The following is a 13,381-nucleotide window of genomic DNA, read 5'->3' on the forward strand; positions in this document are numbered from 1 at the left end:
AAAGTTGCATGCACTATAGCAAAATAGGTACACAAATAGCGATCTATCAATATTTCGCCTACTCATAAGAGAACTGGCAAAGGCCTAAGATGTCCAGGAGCATAGCAACGGTAGGTGAAGTGAATAACCTGCAGTCTGCAATAATTATGTTGTTTAAATTTAACTACAATTTAAACAACATAGGTTGTAAACATGTCAGTGTTGGTATGCCAACCGACCATGCTAAACCCAATTTCTAACCAGATATTGAAACAGCGAACCGTAGTGTACAGTACAATCAACTTTGCAATACTGAAGTAAATTTTGATCACAAATATCAACCATTCGAATACAATGGTTTACATTTATATAGCAAATGAAATGGAGAATTAAGTGTGTGGGTTTACATTATATTTAATTTGCATGCACAGACAGTGTGCACTGAACACATACGAACACACGTATATTTGTTCACCTGTTTACATAACTGTGACAAATGATTTACACAACTAATCAACACACACTTACACACATACATCTGCATGCACACACACACACACACACACACACACACACACACACACACACACACACACACACACACCTGCTATTTACAGACAAGTACCCATCCACACGCACAACCACTCAGGTGGACAGTGTGACTACAGAAGGGCCTCGATTCCGTTTTCACAGATTACTCGTTTGTAAACATAACGCAAAAGACCGATTTTAAGTTGTAAAACGTTATATACTTCACGGGCTCGTGCTAAGATGCTCACTTGATACACTGTATGCAGAGAAGAAGACTTCTCACCAGTTGGCAGACACTCCAAGTAATCATCAATCGTGAGATCCATTGAGGCTGTATGATGCCGTTAGCCTGCCTTTGAGTGGCATCTGTTTCTGTCCCTAAGGTGCACCTAGATTTTGGACCGAACACTCACAACCTTCAAGACCTGTGACCCATTCGCCTAGTCTTCCACAGCCCGATAACCTTCTTGATTTGAGGTTTTGCTCCAAAAGGATTATGAGTCACATATCCAGAGTTGCCGAATGCTTCGGGATTTTAGCTAACTACTTCATTTGGATCACTGCCTTCCACACAGTGGATGAAACTGTCTGTATCCATAACTTTGGATCAGCGAATTTTGTCATTGCGAAGTCATAGTGAAAATTGCATGTATGACGTTTCGAAAGGTCAAATAAACATAGATTTCGTGAACATTGTCGACATCTTAGCCATTTTCGGAACGACTATACCCTGACTGAAGACTGTAGCCTGATTAAAATTCGGCCTATCGACATAATTATGTGCACCACAAAGTCCCTTCCAGCAGTAAACATATTTCCATGGTGATTTCTTAAATTCTCCATTGTTTTCCCGAAAACAGCATTATCCATTAACTTAAAATAAATCTTACTGTAAGTCACACGTCGTGAGGGCCCTCCGTTCAGTATTAACTTCAATAAACTCGTTCAACAGATGTGTCTGCTTGAAGGAGATTCCACACGTGGGTCCAAGCAGTACCATTCCAACGGATACATATTACATAATGTATCTCTGGAAATACAAACGTCTCAAAAATGAGATCGACAGGAAGTGCAAAATGGCTAAGCAGGGATGGCTAGAGGACAAATGTAAGGATGTAGAGGCTTATCTCACTAGGGGTAAGATAGATACCGCCTACAGAAAAATTATGGAGACATATGGAGATAAGAGAACCACTTGCATGAACATCAAGAGCTCAGATGGAAACCCAGTTCTAAGCAAAGAAGGGAAAGCAGAAAGGTGGAAGGAGTATATACAGGGTCTATACAAGGGCGATGTACTTGAGGACAATATTATGGAAAGGGAAGAGGATGTAGATGAAGATGAAATGGGAGATACGATACTCCGTGAAGAGTTTGACAGAGCACTGAAGGACCTGAGTCGAAACAAGGCCCCCGGAGTAGCCAACATTCCATTGGAACTACTGACGGCCTTGGGAGAGCCAGTCCTGGCAAAACTCTACCATCTGGTGAGCAAGATGGTTGGTTGGTTATTTGAGGTTTAAGGGACCAAACAGCAAGGTCATCAGTCCCTTGTTTCAAATATGCTCGATTCCGCTAATGGGACATCTCAGTCAGAACAATAAAACGGAAAAATGGAAAAACGTAAAAGGGCAGTCACGTTGTCATTGATAAAAAAAAATGAGGGAAGTCAGCAAGGGAACGAACCCAACACTATGCTGAAGCAGCATAGGCAAGACCACCTGTGACTTAAAAGGTACAACTGCTAAAATGTAGAAAGTACATATAGGAATAGAAAGACTAACCAAGCCTTAAAAAAAGGGTAAAAACAGAGTAAAAGGTGAAGAAAAGAGGATTTCGGTCAGGGAGGTGAATCGGGAATCTCCGAACACTGCCTACAGTGGGAGACACCCAAACACTCACCACCCTGCCCCAACACCATAGAGAGATTAAAAACCTTAAAACTGAGAATAAAAACCACTTTCCCGGAGGAAACTGAGAACCAGTGAGACCATCCGGGAATCGTCAGCCAACATCAAAGGTAAAGTGCGGGGGAGTCTGTACTTAGCACGCAGAGCCAAAAGAAGGGGGCATTCAACCAAAATGTGGGCTACTGACTGGAAGGCTCCACAACCACATAGTGGGGGTGGCTCATCACGCAAAAGAAAACCATGGGTCAGCCTGGTATGGCCAATGCGGAGACGACACAGTGTGGTCGAGTCCTTTCGGGAGAGGCGAAAGGAAGAACGCCATGGGCCTGGTGTCACCTTAATTGCACGAAGTTCATTAGACAGGGGAGTAGCCTCCCAAGAATTGGCCCATGACTGTGCGAAGTGCGATTTGATTTGAAGCCGTAAATCCGCTGCAGGAGGGGTTACAGGAAAGGGGGGTAAGTAACTGCTCCCCCAGCCAAACGATCAGCGAGCTCATTACCCGGGATACCCACATGGCCAGGGACCCAAAGGAAGTCAATGGAACAAGCCGCCCAGTGAATATCAGCGAGATGGTCATGGATGGCAGAGACCAAGGGATGGCGCGAAAAACACCGGTCAATAGCAAGAAGGCCACTCATCGAGTCCGTACATAACAAAACGCGGTTGTGTTGGGACTGTTTAATAAAGGCAAGGGCCTGGGAAATTGCCATCGATTCCGCAGTAAACACCCCACATGTAGGTGGCAGCAGATGACTTTCCGTTCCAACAGAGGACGTGAAGGCATACCCAACATGATCAGCAGATTTAGAGCCATCAGTGTAAAAAACAACAGCATCCCGAAACTCCCATAAATTTGGCGGAAAAAGGAACGGAACACCACCGGGGGGATGGAATCTTTCGGAACTCGGCAGAGATCCATCCGAATTCGAGGCCGAGGAACTAACCAAGGAGGGATGGAAGGGAGGGAGCGAGGAAGACAGGACAAAGAAGGAAGCTGAAAATCACGGCAAAGAGATGCAAGGCGCAGCCCAACCGGTAAACCCGCCTGAGAGCGGGAGTCGGATGGGCGACGTCCATGGTCTGGGAACAGGATAGAATAGGAAGGATGAGTGGGAAAGGAACGGATAGTGAGTGCATAAGACACCAGAAGCTGGGACCGCCGAACAGAAAGGGGGGGATCCCAGCTTCAACCAGGAGAGTATCAACAGGGCTAGTAGGGAAGGCACCGGTGGCCAAACGGATACCACGATGGTGGACTGGATCCAGCACGTGCAGTGTGGAAGGAGCAGCTGAACCATAAACTTGACAACCATAGTCCAAGCGAGACAGAACTAGAGCACAATAAAGACGGAGGAGGAGGGAACGGTTCGCACCCCAAGAGGAGTGGGCAAGGAAGCGAAGGACATTGAGTTTACGGAAACATCCTACCTTGAGGAGTCTGATATGGGGCAGCCAAGTGAGCTTGTTGTCGAAAAGAAGACCCAGGAAACGAAACTGTGGGACCACAGGCAATCGTTGTGCAGCGAGATAGAGCTCTGGATCAGGGTGGATTGTAGTACAGCGACAGAAGTGGACCACTCGCGATTGTAAAGGAGAGAATTGAATCCCGTGTGAGAGGGTCCATGCAGAGGCACGCCGTATAGCCACCTGGAGCTGCCGTTCTGCAGATGCCATCGAGGAGGAACTAACCCAAATGCAGAAATCATCCACATACAGGGCAATGGCGACCAAGGGACCGACAGAGGCCACAAGTCCATCGATAGCAATGAGGAAAAGAAGGATACAAGACAGAACCCTGTGGGATGCCCGTCTCCTGGGTCCGTGGAGAACTAAAAGCAGTACCAACTCGAACTCTGAATGACCGATGGATCAGGAACTGGCGGATAAAAATCGGGAGTGGGCCCCGAAGACCCCACTGATGAATAAGTAAGATGTGATGGCGCCAGGCCGTATCATAGGCCTTGCGAAGGTCAAAAAACACTGCAACCAAATGGTGGCACTGGGAAAAAACCTGCCGAACTGCGGATTCCAAGCGAAGTAAATGATCGATTGGAGATCGTCCCTCTCGAAAGCCACACTGGTAAGGGGACAATTGATTCTGAGATTCGAGGACCCAATTGAGCTGATGGGCTACCATCCGTTCAAGTAACTTACAAACAACATTGGTCAAACTAATTCGCCGATAGCTGTCAACAGATAGGGGGTCTTACCAGGCTTAAGGACAGGAACCACAGTGCTATCCCTCCACTGAGAAGGGAAGTCACCCTGGAGCCAGATACGGTTAAACACCCGAAGAAGATGTTGCTGTTGTGGAGCACTGAGATGTTGAAGCAGTTGGTTATGAATGGAATCTAGGCCCGGGGCCGTATCATGAGAAGAAGATGGAGCAGAAAGAAATTCCCATTCAGTAAAAGGTTCGTTGTAAGATTCTGACTCACAAGTGGTGAAACATAAGGTGGGAGCTTCAGCCCGCTGTTTTAGATGAAGGAAAGCAGCTGGATAGGAGGCTGACGCTGATGCCACTGCAAAATTGGTCGCAAGATGTTCTGCAAGAACAAATGGGTCCGTACAAATGCCATCTGGGAGGTGAAGGCCTGGGAGGGTGGACTGCCGATGGCAACCTTGGAGAGAGTGAAGTGTAGCCCATACCCGTGACAGAGGGACAGTAGAACCAAGGGAAGAAACGAATCGTTCCCAACATATCCGCTTGCTCTGTTTGATTAAATAACGGGCTTTAGCGCGAAGGCGTTTAAAGGTAGTTGGGCTGGCTACGGATGGGTGCCTCTTAACGTGTTGCAAAGCTCGACGGCGATCACGGATGGCAATGGCAATGGCCGTACTCTACCACGGGACTTGCCGACGACGAAACGGACCAGATGAGCGCGGGACAGCAAGGCTAGCAGCGCGAACAATCGCGTCAGACACGTCACGTAGGACGTCATCAATACAACCCGACAAAGTGGGAGAAAACACGACCTGTGCAGTATATAGAGGCCAATCGGCGCTTTGGAAAGACCAACGAGGTAACCTTTCCATTGGGGAGCGGGAAGGGAGCGTGATAATCAACGGGAAATGGTCACTATCACAAAGGTCGTCGTGTGGAGACCAGTGTAATGAAAGGAGGAGAGAGGGAGAAGAAAGAGAGAGATCAATGGCAAAAAAGGTACTATGACCGGCACTGAAATGAGTAAGGGAGCCATCATTAAGAAGGCACAGGTCGTGGTCAGCAATAAATTGGTCTATAAGAAGACCTCGTCTAGATGGAAAGGCACTGCCCCACAAAGGATGATGAGCATTAAAATCCCCAAGGAGGAGGAAGGGAGGAGGAAGTTGCTGAAGAAGGGCAGTTAAGGCAGCAGGTGTAGGAGTCCTGTCAGGAGAGAGATAAAGATTGCAAACTGTGACTGCAGTGTCTAGGTGGACCCTAACAGCAACCGCTTCCAATGTAGTTTGAAGAGGAATCCACGTGCTAGCAATGTCTGTACGGACCAACGTACAAACGCCACCAGAAGCCCGAAGGGGTCCGACCCGATTTCGACAGAAAACACGGAAGCCACGGAGGGTCGATGAGTGAGCCTCAGTAAAATGAGATTCCTGGAGGACCACACTAGCTGCAGAGTAGGACGAATGAAGGGATTTCAATTCCGGAAGGTGACGATAGTATCCATTACAATTCCACTGGAGAACCACAGAACGATGGTTTAAATGGGGGCTGAACACGCTAAATCCAGTCATACCGCCGGGTCCCCACCCGACACCGACAAGGAGGGGGCGACGTACATGAACGACAGGTCAGAATCCGGTTGTGAAGTCGGGGGAGGGACCTCCTGTGACACCAGAGGCGCTTTGTCCCGGGACATGTTTCTTCTTCTTTTCAGGCTGAGATCGAGGAGGGCTGTGTGGCATAAAGGAGCCAGCTGCAGCAAGATCAGGAACAGAAAGAGACCGGGCGACCTGGGGGCCGACAGACCGCGGATCTCGCGGTCGTCGCGCGGCAGCAGACGTTTGGCGTGGAAGGTGCCGGGAAGGGGCATCCCGGGAGAGGCGCCCTTGACCGGCAGACGCCGAAGGAGTGGGATACTTCTCCGGCTGGGGAGGGGGAGCAGCGCCCATAGGAGAAGGTGTGGGAGCCGCAGAGGAGGGGGGGAGGAGAGGGGTCCGGGATGGAGGTAAGGAAGGGGGAGGAAGGGGTGAAGATGTAACCAAGGCGTAACTAGATGTCATGGACACAGGGTGAAGTCTTGCATATTTCTTACGGGCCTCTGTGTAGGTTACGCAATCGAGGGACTTATACTCCTGTATCTTTTTTCCTTCTTATATACTGGGCAATCTGGTGAACGTGGAGAATGACTACCATGACAATTTACACATACAGGAGGGGGAACACGGGGACTCCCCTCATGGAGTGGACGTCCACAGTCACCACAGAGAGGGGCCTGGGAACAGTGGGAAGACATGTGACCAAACCGCAAGCACTTAAAATACCTCATAGGAGGTGGGGTGTACGGCTTCACATCACAGCGATAGACCATAATCTTTTCTCAGGAAGAGTATCCCCTTCAAAGGCCAGGATAAAGGCACCAGTATCAATACGATTGTCTTTAGGACCCTTCTGAACACGCCGAACAAAGTGAACACCCCGCTGTCCGAAATTGTCCCGAAGCTCCTCATCAGTTTGAAGGATGAGGTCCCTGTGAAAAATCACACCTTGTACCATATTTGGGGACTGGTGGAGGGTAATGGACACAGGAATTGTGCCAAGATGGGTACAGGCACGAAGGGCCACAGATTTGGCAGCTGAAGTAGTTTGTATCAGCAACGAACCCGACCGCATCTTGCTCAGGGAGTCCACTTCGCCAAACTTGTTTTCAATGTGTTCCACAAAGAATAAAGGTTTGACACTGGTGAAAGTATCTCGATCAGTCCTGGTGCAAACTAGAAAACGGGGGAAAGGTTTTGCCCCTAGACGACGGGCCTGACCCTCTTCCCAGGGGGTAGCCATGGAAGGGAAGGCCGAAGGGGCAAGAGAAGCAGCACTTGAGGAATCAGTTCCATGCAGAGAGACGGCCGCAGAAGAACGGCCAGAGTTCTGGACCCGTATGCGTCTCATTTGCATAGCGTCCGCCCTGATACCACCCACTCCGATCAGGGGCTCTCCTCACAGGCGCCACCCAGCCACAGCAAGGGCTGTCTGGCACGGCGGCCATTGCCGGGAGTTCCGATGCTCCAGGATGACGAGCAACCACTCCAAGGCATGCATGAGGAGGTCACAGCTCAGGTATCAGAAGTGTGATCCCTGTGTGTTCAGGGGGCTCAACCAAAAGGGTACAAGGACTTGGAAGAGCAGTTGAATGGAATGGACAATGTCTTGAAAGGAGGATATAAGATGAACATCAACAAAAGCAAAACGAGGATAACGGAATGTGGTCGAATTAAGTCAGGTGATGCTGAGGGAATTAGATTAGGAAATGAGACACTTGAAGTAAAGGAGTTTTGCTATTTGGGGAGCAAAATAATTGATGATGGTCGAAGTAGAGAGGATATAAAATGTAGACTGGCAATGGCAAGGAGAGCGTTTCTGAAGAAGAGAAATTTGTTTACATCGAGTATAGATTTAAGTGTCAGGAAGTCATTTCTCGAAGTATTTGTATGGAAGTGAAGCATGGATGATAAATAGTTTGGACAAGAATAGAACAGAAGCTTTCTAAATGTGGTGCTACAGAATAATGCTGAAGATTAGATGGGTAGATCACATAACTAATGAGGAACTATTGAATAGGATTGGGGAGAAGAGAAGTTTGTGGCACAACCTGACCAGAAGAAGGGATCGTTTGGTAGGACATGTTCTGAGGCATCAAGGGATCATCAATTAGTATTGGGGGGCAGCGTAGAGGGTAAAAATCGTAGAGGGAGACCAAGAGATGAATACACTAAGCAGATTCAGATGGATGTAGGTTGCAGTAGGTACTGGGAGAAGAAGCTTGCACAGTATATTATTATTATTTTTTTTTTTTTTGATGGGGTTTAAGGGCGCTCAACTGCTGAGGTCATTAGCGCCCAGTCACTGTTGTTAGAGCACATGGAATCTAGTAAAATTCAAGGGGAGGGGAAGGGACACCAGAAGGACCTGACAAAGATGCAGATAAAATAAGTAAAGAGGTTAGATGTCTTTGGACAAACCAGTTAAAGTTATAAAACGCAGAATACGAGCAGCTGCTCGAGCATCATCAGCTAAAACATCTGGTAAAGTAGATGGCAGGGACACGACAACACGAAATTGACTAAAACGGGGGCACGACAATAAAACATGGCGCACTGTTAATGCCTGACCACAAGGGCACTGCGGGGCTGGGTCACCGGAGAGCAGGTAGCGGTGGCTAAACCGGCAATGCCCAATCCGCAACCTGGTCAGAAGGACCTCCTCTCGCCGAGATGGTCGGGAGGAGGTTGTCCAAGCAGTTGGGAGCGGTCGTACTGCCCGGAGCTTGTTTCCTTGGAGGGACGACCAAGCATCCCACCACAAGGACACAATCCTCTTACATACATCCCCACGAACGTCAGATGACGGGACACAATGGGTGGCTGGCCAAGGCAGGAGGACTGCAGCCTTGGCTGCAGCATCCGCAGCCTCATTCCCAGGCACTCCAACATGTCCGGGAACCCACAGAAAGCTAACAGAACCACCATTATCAGCGAAAGAATGAAGGGACTGCTGTATCCGTTGAATCAAGGGATGGACCAGATAGGGAGCTCCAAGGCTCTGAAGAGCACTGAGTGAGTCAGAGCAAAGTACATACGATGAATGGCGGTGGCGGCGGGCATACTGAATGGCCTGATGGAGAGCAAAAAGCTCGGTCGTAAAGCTCGAACATTGGTCGAGGAGCCGGTATTTAAAGGTGGCGGCCCCGACGACAAAGGCACAGCCGACACCATCGTCAGTTTTGGAGCCATCGGTGTAAATAAAGGTGTGACCGGCAAGTCGAACACGAAGTTCGACAAACCGTGAGCAATACACTGCAGCCGGAGCACCCTCCTTCGGGAGTGAGCTGAGGTCGAGATAAATATGAACCGGAGCCTGGAGCCAAGGTGGTGTCGGGCTCTCACCCTCTCTGAAGGTGGTAGGGAGGGCAAAATCCAATTGTCGAAGCAGGCGACGGAAGCGGACTCCGGGGGGCAGCAGGGCAGACACATACAACCTGTACTGACGGTCGAGAGAATCGGCGAAGAAGGACTGGTAAGAGGGGTGGTCGGGCATAGACAACAGCGGGCAGGCATACCGACACAGCAGTACGTCGCGCCGGTAGGTCAATGGTAATTCGGCAGCTTCAGCATAAAGACTCTCAACAGGACTAGTGTAGAAGGCTCCGGTCGCCAGACGTATCCCCCGATGGTGGATGGAGTTGAGCCGGCGTAAGAGGGATGGCCGAGCGGACGAGTAGACGAAGCTCACATAATCCAGCTTCGATCGGACAATGGACCGATACAAGCGAAGCAGGACAGTGCGATCCGCTCCCCAAGATGAACCACTAAGAACTCTGAGGACATTAAGGGAACGAGTTCAACGGGCCGCCAAATAAGAGACATGTGGAGACCAACACAGGTTCCTGTCCAACGTGAGCCCTAGAAACTTAGTTGTTTCCACGAATGGGAGAACAACGGGACCGAGATGTAAGGATGGCGGAAGGAACGCTTTATATCGCCAAAAGTTGATACAAACCGTCTTCTCTTCAGAGAACCGGAAGCCATTTGCCACGCTCCATGAGTAGAGGCTGTCTAGACAAAGCTGAAAGCAGCGCTCCAGGAGGCATGTTCTCTGGGCACTGCTGTAGATCGCGAAGTCATCGACAAAGAGAGAGCCTGAGACATTAGGTGGAATACAATCCATAATTGGATTGATTGCGATGGCAAAAAGGGCTACGCTCAAGACAGAGCCCTGAGGCACTCCGTTCTCCTGGAGGAAGACGTCGGACAATACGGAACCCACATGTACCCTAAACTTTCGATCCGTTAAAAAGGAATCAATAAAAAGGGGCAGGCGACCGCGTAGGCCCCACCTGTGCAAAGTGCGGAGGATACCTCCTCTCCAACAGGTATCATAAGCCTTCTCCAAGTCGAAGAACACGGCTACCGTTTGGCGCCTTCGCAAAAAGTTGTTCATGATGAATGTCGACAAGGTCACAAGGTGGTCAACAGCGGAGCGGCGGCGACGAAAGCCGCATTGGACATTAGTAAGTAGTCGTCGAGATTCAAGAATCCAGACTAACCGAGCATTAACCATGCACTCCATCACCTTACAGACACAGCCTGTAAGAGAAATGGGGCGGTAACTAGAAGGAAGGTGTCTATCCTTCCCGGGTTTGGGTATAGGAACACCGACGGCGTCACGCCAACGCATGGGGACCTGACCTTCGGTCCAGACGCGATTGTAGGTACGAAGAAGGAAGCTTTTGCCCGCCGGAGAAAGGTGTACCAGCATCTGAACGTGAATGGCATCTGCCCCGGAGCAGAGGATCGGGACAGTGCTAGCGCACGTTCGAGTTCCCGCATAGTAAAGGGGGCATTATAAGTTTCCAGATTCAGCGAGTGGAAGGAATGTCGCTGAGCCTCTTCTGCCTCTTTCCTGGGAAGGACGGCAGGGTGGTAATGGGCGGAGCTTGAAACCTCCGCGAAAAAGCGGCCAAAGGCGTTGGAGACAGCCACAGGATCAACAAGGACCTCATTACCTGAGGTCAGGCCAGGTACCGAGGAGTGGGCCTTAATGCCCGACAGCCGGCGCAGGCCACCCCAAACGACGGAAGAGGGAGTAAAACTGTTAAAGGAGCTGGTGAAAGAGGCCCAACAAGCTCTTTTGCTATCTTTGATGACTCTACGGCATTGCGCTCGGAGTCGTTTGTACGCAATACAGTTCGCCAACGTAGGGTGGCGGCGAAAGGTGCGTAAAGCACGTCGTCGAGCACGGATAGCGTCCGTACAAGCCTCGTTCCACCAGGGGACGGAAACGCGACGTGAACAAGAGGTAGGACGAGGAATGGAACGTTCGGCAGCATTGATGATAACAGCCGTGAGGTATTCGACCTGACTGTCACAACTGAGAAAATCGTGGTCCAGAAAGGTCGCCAGGGAGGAGTAAAGTCCCCAGTCAGCTTTCAGTAGGTTCCAGCGCGAAGGACGTGGGGATGGGGTGTGGAGCAGGAGACGAACGACACAGGGGAAATGGTCGCTCGAATAGGTGTCAGAAAGGACATACCACTCGAACCGATGGGCAAGAGTGGTAGAACAGATCGAGAGGTCCAAGAGGGAGTAGGTATGAGTAGAGTCCGAGAGGAAAGTCGGGGCGCCGGTATTGAGGCAGACAAGATTGAGATGGTTGAAGACATCCGCCAAGAGTGAGCCTCTTTGACAGGATGCAGGAGAGCCCCCAAAGGGGATGATTGGCATTGAAGTCGCCAAACAATAAAAACGGTGGGGGAAGCTGAACGATCAGGTGCATCATGTCAGCCCGACTAACAGCAGATGACGGTGGAGTGTAGATGGTACAAACTGAAAAAGTAAAAGCAGAAAGAGTAATACGGACAGCTATTGCTTGGAGTGGGGTGGTCAATGGGATGGGATGGTAATAGATATCGTCCCGAACGAGCAACATGACCCCACCATGAGCTGGGATACCGTCCACAGGGGTGAGGTCATACCGCTCCGAGGTATAGTGGGTAAAGGCAATACGGTCAGTTGGGCGCAACTTGGTTTCCTGGAGACCAAGGAAGAGTGGACAGTGCAGGCGGAGGAGCAGTTGTAATTCCTCCCGATTAGATCGAATACCTCTTATGTTCCAATGTAAAAAGGCCATCGCTAGTCAAAATGTTGTGGGAACGAGACGGGGGAAGAGCTGGTCACCTCGACGGCCGCGGAGGGCCAGGTTGCGAGGGAATAACGCTACAACCGGCGGGAGGCGGATCCGGTACCATCGAGTCGTCGCCAGCTGCGGCCGCTGTCCCTGGTTGTGTAGGAGGGGCAGCATCATTTGCCGACGAGAGGCCAGCTGAGCGCCTGGCAGCAGAGCGCCCGGCGAAACTGAGGACGGCCGGGAGCAGCGACTCACGGATGGAGCGTCAGACGAAACGCGCTGGGGTGGAGAGGGGGATAGAGACTTCTTCTTGGAGGCCTTCTTGGAAGGCCGAGGAGGCACAGGGATGGTGGGCTGGACCCGAAGAAGGTCCTCACGCGCGGGGTCCATTTTGGAACGCCGGACCTCGGAAGCTGGGGTCCGGAACATTTCCCCGATGGACGCCTGAGAAGAGGATCGCTTCTCAGGTGGCGGGGGGAGAGGAGGAGGAGGAAGGGTGGCCCCTGGGGCAGAGGGGGCAGGGGCCACGGGGGAGGAGGATTTGGGAGGTGGAGGCAGAGCCCCCTGATGGGTGGAGGAGGCGGAGGGGGGACAGGATAGGGGTGAGGATACCGCGGAAGGAGTGGACACAACTGAGGCAAACGAAGTGGTCAACGACACGGGATGGAGGCGGTCATACTTCTTCCTGGCCTCAGAATAAGAGAGCCGATCCAAAGTTTTGAGTTCTTGTATCTTCTTCTCCTTCTGATATGCGGGGCAGTCTGAGGATCTAGGCGAGTGGACGCCAGGACAATTAATGCACCGAGGTGGTGGGGTGCATGTATGTTCCTCACGAAGAGGACGTCCACAATCGCCACAAAGGGGCTCAGCCTCACACCGTGACGACATGTGCCCAAAGCGCAAACACTGGAAACAGCGCATAGGAGGCGGGACGTAAGGTCGCACTCACACCGGTAGCACATCACCTTTACCTTCTCCGGGAGAACGTCCCCCTCGAAGGCGAGGATAAAGGCCCCGGTGTTGATGCGACGGTCTTTGGGGCCGCGCTGGACTCGCCGGACGAAATGCATGCCTCGGCGCTCCAGGTTGGCCCTGAGCTCCTCATCAGATTGTAGCA

The sequence above is a fragment of the Schistocerca piceifrons genome, chromosome 7, assembly GCF_021461385.2.
Source record: "Schistocerca piceifrons isolate TAMUIC-IGC-003096 chromosome 7, iqSchPice1.1, whole genome shotgun sequence".
In the NCBI taxonomy this organism is placed as follows: domain Eukaryota; kingdom Metazoa; phylum Arthropoda; class Insecta; order Orthoptera; family Acrididae; genus Schistocerca; species Schistocerca piceifrons.